The sequence below is a fragment of the Castor canadensis genome, chromosome 1 (assembly GCF_047511655.1).
Source record: "Castor canadensis chromosome 1, mCasCan1.hap1v2, whole genome shotgun sequence".
Lineage (NCBI taxonomy): Eukaryota > Metazoa > Chordata > Mammalia > Rodentia > Castoridae > Castor > Castor canadensis.
The window spans coordinates 185,280,765-185,305,808 of NC_133386.1; the positions used below are offsets into that span (position 1 = coordinate 185,280,765).

General features: G+C 34.4%; 2 pseudogenes; both read left to right on the top strand.

The window, feature by feature from the left end:
- The first annotated feature begins 5,996 nt into the window (after positions 1-5,996).
- Positions 5,997-6,866, top strand: LOC109703304 (olfactory receptor 4C11-like; annotated as a pseudogene).
- Positions 6,867-22,117: 15,251 nt separating this feature from the next.
- Positions 22,118-23,024, top strand: LOC109703186 (olfactory receptor 4C11-like; annotated as a pseudogene).
- The last annotated feature ends 2,020 nt before the right edge of the window (positions 23,025-25,044 follow it).

Genomic DNA, 25,044 nt, shown 5'->3' on the forward strand with positions numbered 1-25,044 from the left:
ACTCCAAATATTTCTGATATATAGAAAAGGAGGCATAGTTCATTTCTGTATTCCAAAAAGGACATTTGTCAAAGTTCATAGTCCCATATTCAAATGTGACAAATGAGTTAATAACACACCCAATGTATATTTACAATTTTTCTCATTTTATTTATTGCAATTTGAAAGTTTTTAAATTCTACCCTATTATGTTACAGTGTAATTGGTTCTTATATAAGCAACGATAAATTGACCTAGATATTAGATTTTCTGTTTCTTATTGCTCCTTCAAACTTAATAAAATATGAGTGTCTGAGTAAAAACGCCGTGAGCCTCCTAAACTTTTTTTCACTATTAGACAATGCAACATGTGCAAATTCTAATAGAGTTTACCTAGACTTAGAGCTTTGCCTGACATCACTGAAGATTTTTCTTAAAATAGAAAAAAAGCCTTTGATAAGTTAGTAGCAGACATTTCAAAGTAATTTTGAACCATGGTTGGATAGAAGAACACTTCGTATTGGAGATAGTAGGAGTCCCTTAGGCCATGAAGGTGGAAAAGTGGCTCTCAGGACAGAATCTGTCTGTTCACTTCATTCCCTATGACTAATTGGCCCCATCATTTGTTTTGGTCCTTGTTTAACTATGCTAAGTAGCTCATTAGACAAATATTTCAGGTTGAGTGGGAAGTGGTGGGGTGGTCAGATGTTTGTCCCTTTCAATGCTGGGTATTTTGAATTTTTGTAAAACATCTATAAATATGTAATGAAAGAAAAACATATGTTTAATTAACAAGTTCTATCATGGAATGATTTTAGATGATAGACCTGAATGTGAAGATGATTCTACAGGGAGAATCTCTGTTCTAGAAACAGTTATAAAAAAAGTGCCTGCCAGTATTTTTGATCATTTGATAGAGTCTAACTCAGGTCTCTAAGAAAGCCTGTTTGTGGAGTGTATTCTCTCTCCATAGCTTCTGCAGAAGAAAGCAAGAGTGGAGAAACCTGAAGTACAACTTACATGTTGCAGATGCATCAGGAAAATCATCTTCACAGAATTTAAAATTCAAAAAAGAGTAAACTATAGGTTTCCTAATGGATGTCACCTCTTTATTTACAAAACAAAAGGTAAGTTTTCAATTCCATTGAACTCTTTCCTTTCTCCTACCTGCCATTTGGAATGTGGTTTTAGGGACTTCACCATCATCTGTCTCCTGAGGAACCACAAGTTCCAGAGAGAAATTTCAAGTAGTGATGCAAATATCTAATAGTTCTAGCATATATTATGATCTGCTTGATAAAATTGTGTCTCAGCTCAGTTCTGAACTGAACATGGACCACAGTGAAGGGTTCAGTGGTATAGTGTTCAACTGCTGTATATTTCTTATTTGTAAGACTATGTAGGCCAAGCTTGGGATGTACAATGATTATATGCAGTCAGCTTGCAAGTAGTTGGTGAAAGGTGATGTGATACCAATGATGCTAGTTTATCTAAAATCTGTTATTACCCTCAATTTGTACTTTCCCTTTGTGGTGGTGGGGTAAAGATAATATAAGGAGTAGAGTAAAGAGAAACAAAAGTCTATAGTGAAATTCTAGGAAAAACACTCTTTATCTTTATCAAGCTTCTTTTCTCAGTCTTACATGATGAATTTTACCTGACTCATTCCTCGGTACTTATTCCTTCTCTGACTTTTGTTTGCCATATTTTTCCCTTTGCCTCTGACTTCTGCTATATTTTCCTAAACTTTTTATCTTTCTCACTTTTCTTTTTTAAATATGCATATAAGATGCTTATTTCTTTGACTTATCTTGAAGATTCCATCCTTTGGATAGTCAGAACACGCTTGAAATATCTTATCATTTCCTGCTTATGATTTCTGAATTTATTTTACAACAGCCTGGATGGTTGGAGTGTGATACTTTGTATAGCAAAGGGGATAGTGTACTAAAGAAATTTCCATGGAGCATAAAGGGTTGAGCTCTGGACTTGCATTTTCTCTGAGTTATCTCTGCTAAACTCTGTCTCCTAGCCCAGTCTGATTTTCACAGAGCACAATATTGCTAACTCACCATATAAGATATAAAATAGAAAATACATAGTAAATGAATGTCTCAGTAAAGATGAACACGCTTGTACTTATTGAAATGGAGGGGGATGTTAGAGCAGGGGAAATATCATCACAATCCAGGAGATAAACAAAATTCAGGGAATGAAACTCTGTGTATTTATGAGGGATGGCATGGTCAGGCTGGGTTGGAGCAGGGATGTGCAGAACACTTGGAGAACAATTGGAGAGCAAGATGGTAGCACAGGAATGGAATTTTGAAAGCCATGGTGAGGATCTCAGTTATTAAGTTTGGAAATGGTAGTAATTATTTATTATATTCACGGATAACTATATTTCTGAGGTTCTCTCTGTTCCTTTCAAGAGACAGAAAGGAGATCAAAAGAGAAACACACATGAAACCGAAGAGAAGAGGGAGTACCTTAACTTGGCTTTAATATACTTGTTTAGTGACAGAGAACAGACCTATTAACGAATGCCTTTGAGAAACTACTTTAAGGATGCTAGATGGTCATTGATAATATTGCAATGTGTAATTTTGCATAATTAATTTCTGATCTGTATGATATAATAATTATCACAATGAAGACTCACATTAATATGTTAACCAAAGTAAGATATTGCTTTTTCTCTTTCTTTCTTTCTTTCTTTCTTTCTTTCTTTCTTTCTTTCTTTCTTTCTTTCTTTCTTTCTTTCTCTTTCTTTCTTTCTTTTTTTCTTTCTCTCTTTCTTTTTCTTTCTTTCTTTATTGTTGTACTTGGGGGTACAATATGACATTTACAAAAGTTTTATTCTAGTTGAATTCACCATCTCCATTCTTCTCCTTTGTTTCCCCTCCCCCCATTCCTAGAATAGTTCCATCAGGTCTCATTGTTCCGTTTCCATGCATGTGTACATACTATTTCCACCATATTCACCCTTCTATACCTTTTCTTTCATTAGATTGTGTGAAACATTTTATTTAGAATTTATAGTACTAAATGATATACAAAAGAAATTATGTTGTATGTTTTGGGAGTATAAAAGTGATCTTTCTGAAGCAGGGGAAGGTGTTTAATTTTGCTTGCTACATAGAGAATAATTAACAATATACACTTCTGAATTTACAAGTCAGAACCTGTGCTGTGTCAATTTTCAGACGACTGCAGAGCAGAGTTTATTTAATGAGAACCACAGTGAATTCACTTCAATATGTTGCAAGGAATGTTTTACTGCAGAGAATATAAAAACAGATCTCTTCAGTGGGTCTCTTGTGGATTGAAGGATGTAGGCTTTTCATTATGGACAAGTTCAAAGTCCAACTGTGTCACTTAACAACAGAAAGATGATTAAATTGAATTAAATTACTCTGTATGATTTTTACTTCCAGGTGATGAATAAATCTTAATATTTACTTATATGTATCCAAACTTTTATACTTTGCCAATGAAGAGATATTCAGATGTCACAATCTTGCATTCATTTTGTATGGCCAGGAGGACAACTTTTCCAAGCGTTTCTGATGTCCCTTTGAAGCCTGCGTAGTGAGAGGTTTCATATCGGTCATCTATGTGCCTAACCCAGCACTTTCCTTTTTATTTCTTTTATCCAAAGGCCCTCATGTATTAGATGAAGTTTGGGTGGCAATCCGTTTCACAACCAAAGACTGGTTTAGTTATATTTTCCTCTCATTTGGGCCCTATAAATTTAAGACATTTTTTATGTTGTTAAAGATATTTGGATCTGTTATTCCTGGTTTCTGATTACCATCAAAATAAAAACTAGCAGCATTCTCATGTTGATAAAACATCAGACAGTTAGAAAGTTTTAAAACAAGTTTTACAGTTATATTATGGGCAAATGAGCATTTGGAAGTATTTTTGAATAAGGAAATACCCTCATGGAAAACCAGTACTAATCTTAATGACAGAAATCATTCTACATGAACATGCCACAGAGCCACATCTGCTATTCTTTGCTGATACCAAATGTCTAGTATTCATAGCAATAATAATAATACTTTAGAGTTTGTGGATATGAAGCCACAAAACTATAACCAACTTGTCTTTGACAAAGGAGCTAAAAATATACAATGAAGAAATAGCAGCCTCTTCAACAAAACCTGCTGGGAAAACTGCTTAGCAGTCTGCAAAAAACTGAAACTAGATCCATGTATATCACCCTACAGCAGTATTAACTCAAAATGGATCAAGGATCTAAATATCAGACCCCAAACTGTAAAGTTGATACAGGAAAGAGTAGGAAATACTCTGGAGTTAGTAGGTATAGGCAAGAACTTTCTCAATGAAACCCCAGCAGCACAGCAACTAAGAGATAGCATAGATAAATGGGACCTCATAAAACTAAAAAGCTTCTGTTCATCAAAAGAAATGGTCTCTAAACTGAAGAGAACACCCACAGAGTGGGAGAAAATATTTGCCAGCTACACATCAGACAAAGGCCTGATAACCAGAATATATAGGGAACTTAAAAAACTAAATTCTCCCAAAACTAATGAACCAATAAAGAAATGGGCAAGTGAACTAGACAGAACTTTCTCTAAAGAAGAAATTCAAATGGCCAAAAAACACATGAAAAAATGCTCACCATCTCTAGCAATAAAGGAAATGCAAATTAAAACCACACTAAGATTCCACCTCACCCCTGATAGCAACACCACCAACAACAGGTGTTGGCGAGGATGCAGGGAAATAGGAATCCTCTTACACTGTTGGTGGGAATGTAAACTAGTACAACCACTCTGGAAAAAAATTTGGAGGCTACTCAAAAAGCTAAATATTGATATACCATTTGATCTAGCAATACCATTCTTGGGGATATACCCAAAAAACTGTGACACAGGTTACTCCAGAGGCATCTGCACACCCATGTTTATTGCGGCACTATTCACAATAGCCAAGTTATGGAAAAAGCCAAGATGCCCCACCACTGACAAATGGATTAAGAAAATGTGGTATCCATACACAATGGAATTTTATGCAGCCATGAAGAAGAACGAAATGTTATCATTCACTGGTAAATGGATGGAATTGGAGAACATCATTCTGAGTGAGGTTAGCCTGACCCAAAAGACCAAAAATCCTATGTTCTCCCTCATATGTGGACATTAGATCAAGGGCAAACACAACAATGGGACTGGACTTTGAGCACACGATAAAAGCAAGAGCACACAAGGGAGGGGTGAGGATAGGTAAGACACCTAAAAAAATTAGCTAGCATTTGTTGCCCTTAACGCAGAGAAACTAAAGCAGAGACCTTAAAAGCAACTGAGGCCAATAGGAAAAGGGGACCAGAAACTAGAGAAAAGGGTAGATCAAAAAGAATTAACCTAGAAGGTAACACACATGCACAGGAAATTAATGTGAGTCAACTCCCTGTATAGCTATCCTTATCTCAAACAGCAAAAACCCTTTTTCCTTTCTATTATTGCTTATACTCTCTCTACAACAAAATTAGAAATAAGGGCCAAATCGTTTCTGCTGGGTATTGAGGGGGTAGGGGGGAGAGGGAGGGGGCAGAGTGGGTGGTAAGGGAGGGGGTGGGGGCAGGGGGGAGAAATGAACCAAGCCTTGTATGCACATATGAATAAGAAAATTAAAAAAAAAAAGAACACATTCTTAGGTTCTCAATCTAGGTGGTAATCAAAATGTTGAGGGACATTTATTTTTTTCCTTCAAATGCAAAAGCTTTTGCCAGTGCAGTGTGTTCCTGAGTCAATGGATGAGGCATGCATGGTCCTGGCATTTTGAGATTTACAAAGGGTCATAGGTGATTGGAATTCATCCCCAAAACACATTTAGTGTATCATGGAACACAACCTAGGAATCCAGAAGATAGTCCATGACATCCTCAACGTATAATTTCTATTTATCTGTCCACAGGTTAATTTTCAACTGCAACCTGCCTACAGATATAGATATGGTGACTAACAACAGTGTGACTGTCTGGGTTGACACAAGATGCTAGAAGACAGAAGATAGTATTATCTTCTTAATTCTTTACCTCATGACTCTGACTGTGGAATTTTCTCATTGTGGTGACCATTAAAAGAACCCAGACACTTAGAAGTCCCATGTACTTCTTCCTATTCTACCTGTCCTTTTCTGATGCTTGCTTCTCAACAACCACAGCCCCATGATTGATTGTGGATGCCATTTCCTCAAGAAAAACCATTTCCTACAGTGAGTGCATGATCCAGATCTTTGCAGGGCATTTCTTAGGGTGTATGGAGATATTGGTGCTCATCCTCATGTCATTTGATCCATATGTGGCCATCTGTAAGCCTCTGAGATACATAACCATCATGAGCCAACATATGTGTCATTCATTGGTGAATCTGGCCTGGGTGGGGTCTTTTATCCATTCTTTGGCACAGTTATGCTTGGCTTTGAAATTACCTTTCTGTGGCCCAAATGTAATTGATCACTTTTCTTGTGGTATACAACCTTTGTTGAAACTTGCCTGTATGGACACTTATGTCATTAATCTACTGATAGTATTTAATAGTGGGGCCACATGCCTGGTGAGTTTTGTAATTCTTCTTATTTCCTACATTTTCATTTTACATTCTCTGAGAAACCGGAGTGCAGAAGGAAGAAGGAAAGCCTTCTCTACTTGTACCTCCCACATCATTGTTATCAATTTATTCTTTGTTCCATGTATCTTTGCATACACTTGCCTTCCAACCACATTTCCAGTGGACAAGATGGTGGCTGTATTTTATACTATTTGGATGCCCTTGCTCAACCCTCTTTTCTACACTCTGAGGAATGCAGAAGTGAAAAATGCCATGATAAAATTATGGTGTCGGGAAATTTGATTTAAGTTGATAAATACTGTATAAGTAATCTAATGTATACTTCTTTAGAAATTTTAGTTTATTGCATTAACTAGAGATGTAAGATTTCCTAAGAATATCCAGATTCAGAAATTCAAGTAGTGTTTCCCACCTTTGAACTTTTTTATTTAAGGATATTTTACACTGCTATCTTCCTGTTGAAGACAATCTCATCTATTTATAGAGTTTCCATTCATAACTATATAATCTCACAATCAAACGCTGTCAATGTATTTCAGATCATGTGCTTAAGATTAAATCTCATTGGCACCAGGAAATACTACCTTAATTGATACAGGCCTATAAGACAAAGACACGACAAAATATGATATACTTTGTGTGTGTATGATCTCCTTTATCAAGTTAGTATGTCATAATTTTGCATCAAAGATTCCAAATATTTCTGATATCCAGAAATGGATGCAGTCAATGCTTACATAGCAAAAAGGACATTTGTCTAAGTTCTTAGGCCCATATTCAAAATTGGCAAATGGTTTTACACATAACACAATGGGTGGTCACAGATTTCCCTATTTTGTTTCTTACAATTTGTTTTTTAAGTATTTGAAATTCATCCTAACATATTGGATGTTAGGTAGTGTAGTTGATTCTCATGCAATTGATTCATTGACATAGATATTTGATTTTGTTTCTTGTTTCTCCTTTAAACTTAATATTGGTAAAATATCAGTGTCTGAGTGAAAACACCCAAAATCTACTGAATTTTCTTCTCCTACTAGATAACACAACATACATATATTCCATTTGGTTTTAGAGATGTTCAAAAATTAAAATGTATTATTTATAATGTTAATCTCAATGGCAAAATTTACTCCACACTCACTTTCAGCTGAATCTGGCAACTTGTAATAAGAAAGGCAAACAGGAGACCCCAGGGGTGGAGGAGACAAAGAATAGAGAATTATTCAGGGGGCAGAAACGTCTCACTTTTCTAGGTATATTAACAAGGTAAGAAGTGAATTTAACTATGATATATTGTAAGAACTTTTGTAAATGTCACAATGGACCCTCAGTGCAACAGTAATATATAAATAAAAGAAAGAAAAAGCAGGTTACTTACTGTCTCTGGACATGACATATATTGAAAAATTTATATTTCCCTTTTGTTGGGACCATCTTGTGTGTTCATTAAAGATTGTCTCCATGGCATTTGTAGTTATAGTAACCTTGATGTAGAAGGGAATGTCTATTATCAGTGACTTCTTTCAAAATGCTCTCCTCTTCCAAATGACCTTATTGGAATTACCTGTAGAAGACTTTTTTGTGGCTCCCTTTAAAAGTGCATTGGGAGATGTCCAGGTTTCATTTCTTAGACATTGACTACTTTAATTTTTAAAAAAAAGTCCTCGAAGTAGTTCAACATATAGCAAACAAAATAATTTGTTATTTAACATGTACCCCATGTTAAACTCAATTTTAACTTATTTTCATTATTTTAAAAACCAAACTACAGAATAAAAATTGCTTATCTATAGCATAAACAGTTATTGATTATAGATTATTAGTATATTTTAAAAATATTCATTATGTATACACTTAGTCAATGTGATTAATGCGATAAATAATTGTCATGGTTTGAAAATAAGTTTTATTTTTATAATTCTATTCAATACATAAACTCTACATACTAAATACTTAACCAAATAATAAAGGTAACTCTTAAAGCTTAGTTACATAGCCATTAAGATAGGAAAAATGTGTAAAGATTCTAAAGTAAGCTAATATTTAACCTATGAGTTTCTCATACTCAAGATTCATTAACATGGAGTTAATTCTTTAGAGGTTCAAAACCTGTGAAAAAATTTCAACTTAATGGGTCTCACTGTGTAGGCAATCTGTCTAAGAAATACATGGGGAAGAGTCTTTGCTTCCATTATCTTCATGGGGAAGAGGAAATGTTTCTCTTTTTCTTGCACCTTCCCCTTGTATATAATTTATTCTATTATACTAAAGTAAATCCTTTGATGAAACTTCCACATTGTGAGACTCCTTGTTGTGAGATACTTTGAAATGCTTTTCATGTTTGTGGATCTCAAGAACCTGAGATTTTGCGTGGAAACTGGGAAGCTGTGGGAGCCCCCTTATCTATCCTCTGGTAACATAAATTGGAGAGGCTGAGCCAGGAGTTGAATCTAACAAAACATAAAAATGTTTAGCTTTGGAACTTTTAGCCATGGTGGAGTTTTCTTTTACCTCTCCTGTTCCATTGTCTGCTCCTATTTCCTCTCCCAGACTGAACACCAAAGTGAGTACATCAGAAGCAAAGATGGATGAGGAACATGGGAAATGGAGAGAAGAACTGCTTGAGACCCATTGTTAGTTTTCAGCCTTCTGAGTGACTCACAAGGTTCTGGGTTAAAAACTTACAATTAATGGGAATCTAAATGGCATGAGACTGAGGGTTGGACATGGTTCTCTCCTGGATTTTTCCCACCTAATTCTAACTCTAAATCTGTCTAAAATCTCTACTAACAGTTAAGTCTTTTATACCTTGCTTTCAAGATGGGATGCTTTTCCCATCACAGATATGTCAAGACCAGGAGAAGGTCACTGTAGGCAGCAACCCTGAGCTGGCCCTTCTGCTCTCCTGGACAAGACAAAAGGGACTATAGTGGGAATTTCAATTTTCCATCTATTCCCCATGTATTTAAAATTGGGACTGTAGTATTCCAGTTTATTGCATTAGCTAAAAGGCAACAAGACAGCCCCTTTCTTAGGTTCATCTATGGATTCAATGGGCATTTGGGTTTTTATGATTATGAGGGCCTCCTTCCCTGAAATTAACTCTTGAGGGGCTAATTTATTCTACTTTACCAACATTCACTAAGATAGCCTGATAACATTAGTTTCATTGGAGAGGTAATCCCTTTTTCCTTGCCTGACATGCAAATTCGCATTTAAAAAAACCTAATTTTTGGTGTAAATTAAGATAGCGGACTTGTGCTTCTGTATCCTTTCATTTAAATGCTATACAAAAGTTTAGGGGTTTAAAGTTATATAAGCTTAATGCAACATGACCAGTACTTCTCCAGTAGAAAACTAGTCTGTTTGGGGGCACTGGCACTGTTTCCCTAAGCTCATAAGAAGTCTAAATGCTTTAATTTTTGTTAGTGTTGCAAATCCATTGTCTTACTTAGCCAAAGATTCTAAGTTCTACTCAAAAGGTAAAATCTAAATTAATATATGTTTAAGACATCTGTGTAACTGTAATGCTATTTGATGCTTCTTTAAGTACTAAATGTACTTAGGTTTTCTAAGTATGTTTTCTTAAGTTAAAAAATAGTGCCACTTTCAGGAATAGACATTTGTCACCCATAAACTACATGTATAATAAAAAGCATATTGTAACTTATTTAAAATTCATTTACTCCAAAGGTAGAATTAAAAGGGGGACTTATTCTATTAGTAAGATATTATGTCACTTTTTTACACTAACCTGTGAGTCTGAAATATATGCTTTAGTGATAAGGAGAGCTTAATGTTACTAATTAATGCTGTCCATCATAATTATTGTCCTAAAATGGCATATGAAATAAAAATTGTTTTGTCAGTGGTCAAACATTTAAAAACTTTCTAACAATAACTGTTCTAAGTTTTCGTCATCTCCAGTTTGGATCCTTCTCTCAGTTATATGTAGCCAAACTCCTACAAACTGTCTCTAGCAAATATTTTTTGCAAGGGGTACCATTAACTGTAATGCTAGAGTCCAATGAAACTTTGTTCTCTATATTTCAATGTATATCAGATTCTAAACTTGCTTAAGGTCCTTTTCAAACTGTGGAGTTTTACTACAGTATGCAGATGATATTAAATTCCTGGGGCTTGCAAAAAAGGCATAGATCTCCCAACTTAAGGGAAATTATTGGGAACACTGCCATGAAGGGCCCCACCAAAATTATTTCCCTGTGACCACAGGGCAACAAATGTGACTTATTGCAGGATAAAGGGCACTCCAGGCTATGGTAGCACTCCCCTCCTCCCTAAGTCCTACATGGTTTTCCCAGCTGTAAAACAGCAAATGTATTTAGGGGACCCATAGTTCAAGGAGCATCACTTGCTTTCAGTAACTATGGAAATTTCTTTATATTCAATCATGAGGCTAGTAATGAAACATTACAATATAACCTCTGCATATGGGCATATTATGACTGCAGACCTGGGATCTAATGTAAATTACTCAATCCAGGACCCCCAAACAAAGGTCATCTAAGATTTTTCATAACAACCTATATCTTAATAGTACCCACTTGATAGAAAAAACATTATCCATGGAGGAGAGCTGTGACTTGACCATTATTATCAAAATAGACAACAGATGGGCACTGGTTGCCATCTTTACATAAATAATTGCTTTACTATATTGTTTCTATCGGTGACAGGCATTTTCAATATGTCAAATCTTTATGATTTGTACATTTCTTTAACATTTGCATGATTCTTCTTAAAAATGCTATTAGCCTTCTCCACATATAAAGCATTTTATTAACATTAAAGGATGATTGTCAGTAATTTCTCATCTATTTTTCTTTTAGTAAAAGAATAACTTGATGTCTCCTGGTCCTAATCCTGACAGTCTTTCAATTAAATTTTCTGCCAACCAAATTTCCCTTATCACTTTCTAAATTAAAATAGAAAAAAAATTTGGTCCCTTTACTAGTTAGGGACATTGTTCAAACTCAGCAGGTATAGCTATAGAAGATTGGACTATTGCACATTTGTACCCTTTTTAAGATTAAAAGAGACTGATGATATTTCATGGAGCAATGAGGCACGATAGATAGATGAGGAGATAGTGCTATATTATTTTAATAAATACATGAAAAGCCAGATTCTGACATTGGAACAAAGAAGGAGAGCCAGAGTAGACAAATAGGAGCTACACGTTTCTGCTTTCCTCTTAGGGATAGTTAGGAGCTGCAAGGATACTTGGATGGGTGGCTCACACCTGTAATCCTAGCTACTTAGGAAGCAGAGATCAGGAGGATCAAGGTTTGAAGCCAGCCCAGCCAAATAGTTCACAAGACCCTATCTTCAAAAAAGTCATCACAGAAAAGGGCTGGTGGAGTGATTCAAGGTATAAGACCTGAGTTCAAACTCAGGACCACACAAAAAAATAAAAGCAAAGGGGGATTCTAAAGTACACTTATTGTTCCTGTGATTTGGGCAGGCCAGGATGGACTTTTCTCTGTTTTAATAGCCACGTCAGCCACCCAGATCCATTATCTTTGACCATGTGGATTTCCCTCATCTCCCCAGTATAAGACTAGAAGATGGGGGCCAACATTTTGAGTCTTTGCTCCCTTTTCCTGTGTGGGGAATAAGAGATGTTTCTCTTCTTCTCTCCCCCACCCCTTCTTATATATACTTTGTCCTAATATAATAAAGTAAATCCTTGGTTAAAAAAAAGAAAAATAGATCGGGGAAATTCATCTTATTATTCAAGTTTAGTTAATATACTATAAGAGACACTATGTTTCATAGAAAGGCTTAATGCATAAGCACTAAGAATCCATGAATCCAAGAAAAACAACCTTTCTGATTTGCCAAGAGATTTAAACGTATATTTTCCTTTAAGAAAGCTGTTAAAGAGATAAGTAGAATGTTTAAAACATATCTAAGTTCCCCTTGTGCATCCCTTTTCACTGTCTCTCTCTCTCTCTTTCTCTCTCTCTCTCCCCTCCTTCTTCATTGTCTCTCTTTTCTCTCTCTGAATACTTCCATTTTGTTTTTGCTTATAACATTAAATAGGTTTATTGACACGTAACACAACATATATACTTCTGATATCCCTACCTCCTCAGCCTATATACATCTTTTCCTCTTCTTCTGCATAGGACAATTTAGTCAGTGAGAACAGTGAAGGTCATGTTACACTATATCCCCAGACCCACCCTCAGGCCTTGCACAGCCAGGTTTCATGTACTACACAGAACCTGTTAGAGACTGAAGCAAGGCAGGTATGACTATACCCATCCAGCCCAGGTTCAGTCACTGAGAATGTATTTCCCTAACACCCATGACCTTGACTTGCTATTCCTCCTCCACTCTGCTCTCTGTGACCATAAGAAAGAGATTTGGGGGCCTTAGACTGTAGCCTTAATACTGCTTTAAGTATTGGGATTCGGTGAGTGGTTTTTAAGACTCAGGTGTTTTACAAAATGGCTTGGTCGTACTGGTGAACTTGTTGCTTATTTAAAATGTACTATTAATATTAAACAGATTAAGTTTGTATAATCACATGACAGTAAAATAATTAGTAGTAAAGGAGGACAAATCAGTCAATTTTCAAAACAACTTGTTAATTCCATCCTTTGAGAGATGAAGAGTCTGAGGTTCAGAGAGGTATCCTTGGAGGAAGAGATGACTTTCATGTGAATTCATGCAGCCACTTGCCCTATATGGTCTTAGAAAAGTTACATTTCTGAGCTTGTCTACTTATATATTAGCATCAACATCTATACCTAGTCATCTGTCTATATATACAAGAACCAATGCAATTAAGCTTAGTCAGCTCTTGCAAAGGTTACAAAAAATAACATAACTGAAAGTCCACATGTGAAGCCCAACATCTAGCATCTGTAAAACCAAACAAACCAGCAAACAAAACAACTCAAAATGTTATATTTTCCTTTTTACCCACCTCATTTTATGATTTGAAATGATAAAATATATTCTACATTCTGAAAAGAGCAAAGGTTCTGTCAGCCAGATTGCAATGTGTAAGCATTCTAAGAGTTTAAAAGCTTATGGTACACAGCTCCTTACCATTTCACCAGTTTTGCTTTAACATAAAACTAACACTTATTTAGAAAATGGGCATTCTGAAGTCTAAGCAAGTAATGCATATTCTAATAACTACTTCAATGAATGGCCCATATTATATCATATATAATGAAGTACTGATCATAACTATTCATGACATTCCCTCATTTTTTTCTTTTGCCCTTCGAATTTGTTTAGTTTTTCAAATACTTAATCCATTATCTGAACTAGGGAACAGGTGACCTCCCCTCTAAAAATGGCTTTCAATTATTCCCACAATCTCTCCACAGCCCAAAATAGATTCAAGTTTTCTTTGGGTGATGCCATATTCCTTTTTAAACCCTCACAATCATTGTTTTGGCTAAATGCCTTCTTAATTGAATGTGACCTCCTTCTCTCATTGTTAGCTAAAGTGCTTAGGAGCAGCGATAATATGACAAAACAAAGATGTAAGAAAACAATAAATTATGTACTTAAATAATCTTGCACTTGATCAAGTTCTTCCATATGTGGTATTTGAACAAATTTTTGTCTATGTTCAGGACATCATTTGCAAATAGAAGCTAAACTGATGAGTTTGGGGAAGGCATGAGGGTCTGCATGTCGGAGAATCTGAGCTTAGAGTCTAGGTTTAAGACTCTTGATGATGCTTTCTAGTTAGTGGGAAAGTGACATTCAGTTTAGTACCCTTTGGAAACAAAATATGATGGGAGAAATCTCAAGTTGGTTGGAAGGAGCAGGTCCAAAAAGAGGGTAGAAGGAGGTGGGTGACAGTTCTACAGTAGGACAGGAAGAAAACACATTCAGGATAAGGGCTGAATACAAACCCTCAAGAAACAGAACAGAATATGGGCATGTAGAAAGGATATCAAGGTCTTTATTTGGTACCAAAGGGTGTGGGGATCCCAGGGTGGCAAAAGACCTGCTGGTGTTAGGATGGAATCCATCTTCACAGCTCACCACAACAATCAGGATGCTGATAACACACAGTAAAGTGTTGTTAGAAAACACTTTGCTGAATTCTGTGAAGAGCCCTATAGAAAACATGTATGGATAAGGTGTTACCTGTATCATCAAAGCGAAAACAGTTTTCAGGGGGAAATATATCAACATAGATATAATATAAATATATATTATATATCAATATATATCCTATAAATATATATTATATATTATTATATAATATATAATATATTATAATTATAATTATATATAATTATATATAAATCCTGAGGAAGTCATTTATGTGTGTGTGTTTCTGTGTGTGTAAGAGACAGAGCTAGAAATATAGAGAGAGAGAGAATGAAAGGATGAAAAAAGGGGATTATTATAAGGTATTATCTTACGTTCAAGGACACAGCTAACATAAGGCATGATGATAACAGAAAAGAAAAAAGGTTTCTGGGGTTGTGGTCTCTGAAAGACCTTAGAACAGCATTTTGCAAAGTAGATTCTCAAATGCTCATTGAATCAGTAAGTGTTAGTCACCTTTCTATTGTCATTACAAAATATTTGAGCAAATCTGGTCATGATTTCAGAAGTTTTAGTCCATAGTTGGTGATCCTGTTGGCTTGGACATATGAGGATACAATCCACCTTATTAAAATTGTGTGGTGGTTTGTGGTTTAGCTGCTTACATCGTTGGGAAGAACCACATAATCCCCTTCAAGAGCATGGCCCCTAATTACTTTACTTCCTTCCACTAGGTCCCATCTCCCATGGGTTCTGCCATTTTCCAATATTGCCAAACATTGGTGACTAAGCTTTCAGCACATGGGCATTTGAAAGATATTCAAAATCAATCTAAGGCAGAGTATTATAGAAGTGCAGAAAAAGATGTGAAACAGTCCTTTAGGAAAGTGAAGAAATAAATAGGATGTGATTTATAGTCTGATGCTCTGACAGCTTGGAGATCCAGGTCATGAGTCCATATGGAGACTGTTTAAGTTTGGTTCCAAAATGACTCTCAGAAAGGAGCACAATTTGGTTAAATGTCAGACAATCCTTTAACATTTTCTGAAGTCTAAGGCAAACCTACAAAGTCTAGCTCCTTGAAGAGATAAATAATTGATAAACATAAAAATTGTGGTACTAATTACATATGTGTATATATTTATCAAAACTCACTTATTGTACGTTTAAAACTGGTGAATTTTCTGAAAACTTTCAGTAAGAACATGATTTAAAAACAAAAGGATGTAAAAAGTTTTCTTTTCAATTGCTTGCACTTATCCTTTCTTTACAACCTTGTGTTTCAGAAATAATATAAATTTTCATAACTACCTTACATTATAATTATTAACGTAATAGTTTGGGTCAACAAGCCTAGGTTCCTCTCAAAAGATGAGTGAATAAAGAAAATGTTATATTTATACACCATGGTATATTACATAGTCAAAAATAAGGAAAAATATATGTCATATTCAGGAAAACAGATGGAACCAGAGATGATCATGTTAAGTTAAATAAACCATAATCGGAAAGACAAATATCATGTTTTCTATCTTATATGGAATCTGTACGGCCAAAAAGAAGACATGAAAGTAGAAGGGGGATGATTTGGGAAGAATAAAGAGGACCAGTAGGAAGTAAAGAAGTACAAAAGAGGATAATGGAGGATGAAAATGTCAAAATGAAACCCACTATTTTGTACCATTAAAATATGCTAATAAAATGTTATTAAGGCCTATAAATAATTATTTCAAATTATGAAATCTTTATATTTACTGATAAATTTACTGGAAAGTAGAAATCAAAAATTAAGAAAGATGACTAAAGTCACCAAAACACAATGATAGAGCTAGAATTGAAATTATATCATGTCCATCTTAATCTTTACCTGGATTTAGAGGTTTGAGTGACATTACTAAAGATTTGGCTTAATGGAAGAGGAAAGTCTTTGGTAAATTAGTGTGTACATTGCAAAGTAACTTTGAAGCATGCTTGGATAGAACACTTGGCAATGGAAAGCAGGGAGTCCCTTAGGAAATGTGAAGAGGAGAAGTGGCACACAGGACAGAATCTGCCTGTTCACGTTTCCTGGGCCAAACTGGCCCTGTGATTTGCTGTGGTGCTGGATTAACTGTGCTAAGTAACTCACTGGGAAAGTCCTTCAGGTTCAGTGGGAAGCAGTGGGGTCTTTGTTGCTCTCAAAACTGGGCACTTCTGAATTTTTATGAAACTTCTATAAATACCTCATGGAAAAAAAATAAATGTTTAATTCACAAGTTCTCTCTGGGAATGTTTTGGGGTAATAGAGAAAAATTTGGAGATGATATGACATAATACAGAGGGCATATTTTCTTTTTATGGTAGAAGGTAATACAAACAGAAGGTAAAAGTTTTCTGGCAGTATTTAAACACTTTGGTAGAGTCTAAATCATGTCTTCTAAGCAAGTCTTCCTGTGGAGTATCTTCTCTCTCCATAGCTTTTGCAACACAAAGCAAGAGTGAAGGAAACCAAGGTGCAACTTTCATGTTACAGACACACTGAAAAATTCATCTTCAAAGAAATCAAATTCAAATCGAGGTAACTATGACTTTCATATAGATATCATACCTTTATTTACAAGACAAAAGGTAAGTTTTCAACTCCACTGACCATTTTCTTTCTCTTGCTTCCCATTCGGGATGAAGTTTAAGGGCAGTCACTGTCATGTGGTTCTGTCTAATGAGAACTAATGTTCCAGTGATGAAAAGTTTGCTATATTTACATCTTGAATTTTGCTCTGTTTGATGAAGTTATGTCTCAGTCCCAAACTGATCTAAAAATGGGGCAGTGAAGGGTTCATTGGTGTTGTATTCACAGATTTCTTATTTGCAAAGTCTGAGGTCATGACAAACTTCAAGATGGATAGTAATCAGTTTGCTGTGAGCAAACTGTATCTGGATATTTAATGTCCTGATACTGATATACCAGTTTATCTAAGACCTATTTTTACTATGAATTAGTACATCCTCTCTTTGTGGGATTGGGGTAAAAGTAATGTGAGGAGTGTAGAAAAAAGAATCAAAAGTGTTTTCCTGAATCCTAGGAAAACTGCTCTTTATCTTCCCAAGTTTCTTTGCTCACTCTTACATGATGGATTTTCTTTGTCTTATTCTCTAGTACTCCTTTCTTCTCTGACTTTTGTTCTCCTTTTCTCTTTGCCTATGCCTCATGCTATCCATTTCTAAACTTTCTATATTTTCTCTTTTATTTTTCTAAGATGCATAAAATGCTGATCTCTTTGACCCATCTTGAACATTGCATCCTTTTGATAGAATATACTCAATATCTTAAGGGGTTCATGCTTATGGTTTCTGGCTTTTATTTTGCAACCATCTGCATGATTGGCATGTGATGGTGATGGGGATGAAATATTAAAGAGATTTCCATGGAGCACAAAGAACAAGTCCTTTTCTGACTGATCTCTACTAACCTCTCCTAGCCCAGTGTGACATGAATATAGCACAATAATATCAACTTACCCAATAAGATAAAATAAAATGAAGAAAAGATTCTGAAGTTAAAAGAAGTAAAGGAAAAACATAGGAAACACACTCTGATAGAAATGAAGAGGGGATATTAGAGAAGTAAAAAGGCCAGGTGACAAAGAAAATTCACCACTCAGGTGACAAAGAAAATTCAGGCAATGAGAAGTATATTTATGAGGGAAAGAATGTGTCAGGCTTATATGAAGAAAGGCTGTGCAGAGCTTAGAAAATGGAGAACAAGATGGTAGCACAGAGAAAGGAATTTCGAAACCATGGTATCTCAACTATGAAATTTGGAAATGGTAGTAATCATTTATTATATTGATGGATCACTATATTTCTAAAGTACACACTGATACTTCTCAAGTGACAGAAAGAGAAACAGTCAGAAAAACTGAAGAGAAGAGAGAGTAACTTACCTTGGGTTCAATGTCCTTATTTAGAGACAGAGAACAGACCTGAGGAATTACTTAAAGGATTCTAGAATTGGACATTGATAATATTGCGATGTATGAAATTACAGCATCAATTTCTGGTCTGTATGATACAATAATTATCACAATGAAGACTCATATCAGTATATTACTCAAAGTAAGATATTCTTTTCTTCCACTCAATTGTGAAACATTTAAATTAAATTTAATTACTACTGAATGTTATACAAAATAAATTATGTTCTATGTTTTGGGAGGATAAAAGTTGATCCTCTTGAAGTAAGGGGAAGGTATTTAATTTTGCTGGCCCCATAGAGAATAGTGTCAATGAGCACTTCTAAATTCATAAGTGTGCAGCCCTTGGTGTATCATGATTCAAATACCTGCAGACCAGATGATTTTATGGGAGTCATGGTGAATTCACTTTCGTATGTTGCAAGGAGTATATAATTGCAATGAATAGAAAGACAGAACTCTTCAATGGCTCTTTTGTACTTTGAAGGATGTAGGCATTTTATTATGGACTACTTCAAAATCCAACTTTATCAATTAACACCAGAAAGATGATTAAATGGAATTAAATTTCTCTCTGTTTTTTTATTTCTGTGATAAATCTTAATATTTATATGTAGTTAAACTTTACACTTTGCCATTGAAAAGATAACCAAATGTTACAATTTCACATTCATTTCTTTTGGCTAGGAAGAAAAATTCCTTTCCCAAGGTTTTTTCATGCCTGTTTGAATCCTGTATAGTTAGAGGATCTGTATTGGTTGTCTCCGTGCCTAATGCCGTTCTTTCCTACTTACTTTTCTAAAATTTGGTTTCATTTCTCTTATGCCAAATGCCTTTATGTTCTAGATTTTCATCTCTTTAAAAGTCAAACATTTTCACAATTAAAGACATTTAATTATACTTTGTCCTAATCTTTGGCTGCATATATTCAAGATATTATGCACTTTGATTCATTTTATTTTTTAATGCTTGTTAAAGTTATTTTATCTGTCATTCCTACCTTCTGGCTACCATGAAAATAAAATGCAGCAAGATCTGCATGCTGAAAAGGAACTTCATGTTTGAGAACAGTTTTATAGTTACATTAAATGAAAATGAATAGCTGCAAGTATATGTGATCAACAAAATAACCTCAAGACAGTACTGTTACTCTTAATGAAAATAACCACTCCATTTGTACATGCCAGAGTCTTATCTTCTATATGCTTTGCAGATATTCAATTTTCTAACCTTCTTAGCAAGTCTAATAGGTACATTATTTTACTGTTTATGTTTCACATCAAGTCACTTATTAAATATTAGATCACTAATAGGAAGTGGGTGGGGTTGAGTTGAAGCAATGTGGTTTCACACTAGGATCATGCCTCTGACCCTTGTTTTGAAGTCTGCATCTCAGAGAATGTGGTTGAGAATCTCATATTTTTCAACTTAAGTTATATTTTAGCACCTTAAATAATTTTCAATCGTTCACTGATGAATTTATTCTATGGGGATTTGTAGACTCTAGAATGGTTTCTTCTCAGTACCAATCACAGTACCTTCCATAAGTAATGATTTTTCTACATTCATCTTAAAACTCAGACAAGTTGCTAATAATTGTGAGTATTTTCTCATTCCTCACAAAAATTCCTGATAATTTTGTTCAGTAGTTCATGAAAAAGAGAATCAAAGAATTTTGGAGTAGTAGAAAATAAATAAAAATTTTTAATATTTTGAACCAATGAAGTATATACAATAGGAAAATTATATATATATATGTCACAAAAAAAGAGAAACAAGCTTCAAAGTAAAAGCAAATCATAATTCTTATCTCTAAAATATAACTATTTTGGTAGATTAATAGTTATCTTAATAAAATATCAAGATGCTAAGGATGAGCTGACAAAAATTACAGATGATCACTGGTCAGTATTTTAATAAATGTATGAAAATATAAACATTTTTGATACTGTTAATATTAACATGATAAAATATAATTTTATAATAAGATGACATTACATGATAACTTTTTTGTCAGTGTATCAACTTTTTTGAAAATTATCAATATTGAAACCTTGGCTGTAATTTTATATTAAAAGAAAACACATATCCACACATATGAAAAACTATTTATAAAGTTTTATAGAATTTCATTTACCAAACTAAGGGCAGGATTCCCTGGAGAGTATGGAAATAGATTCAAATAATAACTTAAGGATTCATGTAAATTTTTCTTTTCACATTCTTTGTTTACTTCAAATGTTTTATCATGATCATGAATTACTGTATAATTATTGTATAGTTTCTAGTGGAGTACAAAATGTTGAAAATGCTTTTGATAACTGTCGATGACAGTAGTGATCACTTGCATGTGTATAACAGTATTGCAGCTGGGAAATTATTACAAGATTATTTGTACAATTGTCACTTAAAAGAGCAAATATAGGAAACAATATAAGTATTTCATTGAAGAAATGGTTAAAGAGACACTTCTCATAAAATTTATGTGATATAGCAGCATTAAATTGGTAATTAAACTATGGTTGATATAAAAATGCGAAGTCACAATCATAATGAAAAATGCTATTATATGGTGATTTCAATCAAACTAACTTTCTATGCAATGAAAAAGACTTGAAATAAAAAGATCATAAAATTATATGCTGAAATTATGTATTGATTTGCAAATGCAAATAGTGTTTTTAGAAGTATTCTGGACAACGGGGGAGATATTCATTAAGAGGGACATATGTAACAAAACAAACCACTCTTACAAACAAATTCGAAATTAATATCATACCTAATTCACAGGCAGAGCAGCTTGATAAGATAGTGGAATGGAATAAGTGTAGACTAAGTAGGGTAAAGAGTAGTTTCCTTCAATTTTGCCAACTTCAAGGTATTATCCAGACCTTATCGTATCATAACCATCAGTATACTGATCTCTTGAATACAAAAGGCAGGGGAATAATGTTAGAATAGATTCTTTGAAAAAAATATTTTATCCAAGATATTAAGGTAAGGACACAAAAACAAGTGAACCATACTGAAAAAATTTTCTAACATATTTAGTGCCTGGGTGTGTTGAATAGTGCTTCTCAGAATTCAGAAAATGGATAAAATGTTTAACATAAAAATTGTACATGCTTATGTGTATATATGTGTTTATAAAAATTTGAAATTCTTCTGGAAATTTTGAATAAAGTATTTGCACTCCATTTTTGATACACAAAGGTTCAATGCAAGAAGCTGCCTATACAAAAAAAGAACTTCAGTTCTCAGTCTAGGGAGTAATCAAATATTCTAGGGATATTTATTTCTTATTCCTCAAATGCAAAAGCTTTTTTTCAATGAAACGTGTTTCTGAATCAATGTATGACTCTTATACAGTCCTGGAATTTTCAGATTTACAAAAATTCATGGTTTATCATATCAGGGAGCACAACCTAAGAATTCAAAAGTTAGTCCGTGAAAGGCTCAAGATATAATTTCTTTGCTTCTATTGTCAGATTAAATCTCAACTGTGTGTTTCCTGCTGCCACAGATATGGTCAATAACAACAGTGTGACTGAATTCATTCTGTCTGGGTTGACACAAGATGCTGAAAAGCAGAAGATAATTTTTGGAATATTTTGATTCTTTACCTCATTACTCAGTTGTGGATTTTTTTAACTGTGGTGACTATTTTAAAAAGCCAGATACTTGGGATTTCCACATACTCCTTCCTGTTCTACCTGACCTTTTCTGAGGCTTGCTTCTCTATAACCACAGCCCCAGGATTGAGTGTGGATGTCCTTTCCTCAAGAAAATCATTTCCTACAGTGAGTGCATGATCCAGATCTCTGCAGGGCATTTCTTTGGGTGTATGGAGATATTGGTGCTCATCCTCATGTCATTTGATCCATATGTGGCCATCTGTAAGCCTCTGAGATACACAACCATCATGAACCAAAATGTGTGTCATTCATTGGTGAATCTGTTCTGGGTGGGGTCTTTTATCCATTCTTTGGCACAGTTATGCTTGGCTTTGAAATTACCTTTCTGTGGCCCAAATGTAATTGATCACTTTTCTTGTGATATACAACCTTTGTTGAAACTTGCCTGCATGGACACTTATGTCATTAATCTACTAATAGTATTTAATAGTGGGGCCATATGCTTGGTGAGTTTTGTAATTCTTCTTATTTCCTACATTTTCATTTTACATTCTCTGAGAAACCGGAGTGCAGAAGGAAGAAGGAAAGCCTTCTCTACTTGCATCTCCCATATCATTGTTATCAATTTATTCTTTGTTCCATGTATCTTCACATACACTCGCCCTCCAACCACATTTCCAGTGAACAAGATGGTGGCCGTGTTTTATACTATTGGGACACCCTTGCTCAACCCTCTGATCTATACTCTGGAGAATGCAGAAGTGAAAAATACCATGAGAAAATTACAGTGTATGTAAATATTACTTCAGTTGGCAAATTCTGTGTGAGAATTCTAATATAAACTTCCTTTACAATTTAGCATTTTTTTGCAGACTACAGATGTCAGATTTCCCAGGAATCTCCAGGAAAGAAAAACTAAGGTCTAGTGTTTCTCAACTTTGGACTTTTAGTTTCATATTAGAATATTTTATACTTCTGTTTTAATTTTGGAGGCAACGTCACCTATATTTACAATTCACACCACTTTATCTACTCACAGTCAAAGACTGTCATGGAATTTCAGAGCCAGGTCTTATGATGACCATCACATTGGAACCAAGAAGAACTACTTTAATTGATTCAAGCCTATAAAAGGCAATCAACTGTACACAACATATCATAATACTGTAGTGGAGTTTCCGAATATTTCTGGAACTAGAGTAGATATTCATATCCCTGAAAGCACATTTGCAAAGGTCTTAGTCCAATATTTAAAGAGGCAAATGGGTTTACATCCTTCCCAATGAATACTTACAAATTTCTTCATTTTATTTCTTACAATTAAAAAAAATTGAACATCATTCTATGAGGTTAAATATAATTGGTTCTTACGCAAATGAGACTTAATTAACATAGAAATTTGATTTTTTTTTCTCTTGTTGCTCATTTAATATTAACATGAGCAAAGTCAGTGTTTAAATGAAACACACTGAGATTCAAGACTTTTCTTCTCACTCTAAGATAATACAACATGTCTCTAGTATTTGGAGAGCCCCAAAAATTAAAATGTCAAGTCTATGATATTAATCTAAGTGTCAAAAGTTACCACAGTCTTATTTTCATCTGAAACTGGCAGCCTACAATAGGAAAAGCTAACAAGAGACCCTGGGGTAGGGAGACTGACAAGGGAGGAAAAGAGAATTATTCAGGGGCAGGAAAGTCTCAATTGACTAAGTATTAATAAAGTTATCTTAGTGCCTCTGGACCTGAAATATGTTGAAAGATTTATGTTTCCTTTTATTTAAAGCATTCTTATAAGTCTTTAAAAGTTTTTTTCATTGACTTGTCTAGATGTAGTATCGCTGATGTAGGAAGAAATGTCTGGTTTTGATCACCCATGCCTAACTTCAAAATGCTCTACTCTCCAAGTGACTGTGTTGAATGGTCCTAGAGGACCTTGTTCTTGCTACCATTAGAAGTATATTAGAGATGTTCAATTTTATTTCTTAGACACTGATTCATTTTATTTTTTAAAAGTTTGCTCCGAATAGGGTAAACATATATCGAACAATACAATTTGATACAATTCATGCTAAAACTCAAGTGTGGACTGAATTCCAAGCAACTAATCTGCATAATAAAATTTGCTGACAGATTGTACAAGCAGGTATTATATGTGGATTATTAGTATATTTTAAGAGTAATCAGTATGTAAATATTTAGTCAATGTGATTAATTGAATTCAATTAATTTAATTAATAATTGCCATGTTTTGAACATAACTTCTATGATATAATTCTATCCAATAAGTAAACACGACATACTAAATATTGAACCAAATAAAAAAGGTAATTCTTATAGCTTAATTTTACAGCCATAAATTGTGGAAAGTATGTAAAGATAGGTTTAAAATAAGATTTTCACATTCAGAATTAACATGTAGTTAATTTTTTAGAGACTTGAAAACCTGTGAAAAAACTTCAACTTGTGGGGTTTAACTGTGTAGGCAAGAAGCCTGAGATGTAAATGGGGTAAATTAATCTAAATATTTAATTTTGGTTAAAATGGTAGTAGAAATTATGTTCTCAAAGAAAGGCTTAATGCGTAAGCATTAAGAATACATGAGGTTTGCCAACGTACACACACACACACACACACACTCTCCAATTAAGAAAAACTGCTAAGTAGATGGCCAGCTAGAATGCTTAAAATATCTTCTCAGTTCCCCTACTGAATCCTTTGTACCTCTCTCTCTCTTTCTCTCCCTTCTCTCTCTACTATCTCTTTGGTTTTGTTTCAAAATTTTAATTCATTTTATTGACATAGTAACAATGCTTT